Source organism: Endocarpon pusillum, assembly GCF_000464535.1.
Source record: "Endocarpon pusillum Z07020 unplaced genomic scaffold scaffold5968, whole genome shotgun sequence".
NCBI classification, from domain to species: Eukaryota; Fungi; Ascomycota; class Eurotiomycetes; order Verrucariales; family Verrucariaceae; genus Endocarpon; species Endocarpon pusillum.
The window spans coordinates 1-1,282 of NW_006916554.1; positions in this window are offsets into that span (position 1 = coordinate 1).

Here is a 1,282-nt window from a genome sequence, read left to right on the forward strand (position 1 = left end):
TTAATAAGCTTAAGTCTATAAAAATAATAAGGAAATATATAACCTTAGAAAAGGCTAAAAATCTAGCAAAGCTAATAAAAAAGGGTTAGAAGTAGGTACAAGAGTATTTAAAGGCTACGTAGTTGCAGTAATAAGAGCAGACGAATAAGCATCATCAGGAAATCAATTTCGAAGAAGGAGATAAGGTCTAGCTATTAATAAAGAACATTAGCATAATAAGACCTTGCAAGAAACTTGATTTGAAATAGATTAGGCTATTCCCTGTTATAAAAAGGCTTAGGCAGAGTTTTTATTTAGAACTGCCCTTATTAATAAGGATTCATAACATGTTCTATGCATTACTGCTAATTAAGGACTCTGCTGACCCTCTGCTAGGGCAGGAGTGCCCACAGCCTCTGCTAGTAGAGATAAAAGAAGAGGAGGCGTAAGAGGTTAAAGATATAGTTGACATCAAGAGAGTAGGCAAAACATAGAAGGTATAAGTAAAATAGGTAGGCTAGCCAGAGGACCTGACCTATTACCCTATCTCAAACTTTAAGGGCTCTAAAGATCTGCTTAAGGACTATTTTGAAAAGCACTTAGCAAAAGAGATACCTGATTAATTAATTTGAGGCTAAGTATAAAAAATCTAATAAAGATATTATATAACAAATTTAGCTATATATATATAGTTAAATATTAGACTAACTAAATAAGGAATTACCAGGCTTAATAATATTAGAATAAAAATAGACTTACTTTTTTATATTCTTAATTAAGAGCAATTAATTTTTTTTAAAAGAGAGAGATAATATAATAGATAATATATTTTCTTTATTATAATACAGGAAATATATATATTAGCTATATATTTAAGAGGCAACACCTATAACTAACTTGCAGCAGCAAGCAAACTCTTGCTATAAGGCGTTTATCAAAGTATATAAGCTATTTAGACAGATTATAAATAAAGAGATTTCGCCTTACCTGATTAGGGAAGCCTAAACTTCACTATACAGTAGGAGGCCGGATTGGGAACTATGGATGCTCTGTAGTCTATAGCGTGGCCCACATATATATAGGCCTTACTCGCTAGCGTTAGAGTATATAAATCTATACATGGCTATATTATAAATAGATTCTCTAGCTTTTGTTTTAGTAATCTATAAATTATTAACTTGTTCTAGTTTTAAGTTATTATAATTACTAATAAAGATAAATTTATATCTTAGGCTATAATTAGTACTAATTATAAATAATTATAATATTTATTATAATTAAATAAGCTCTTAATATTATATTT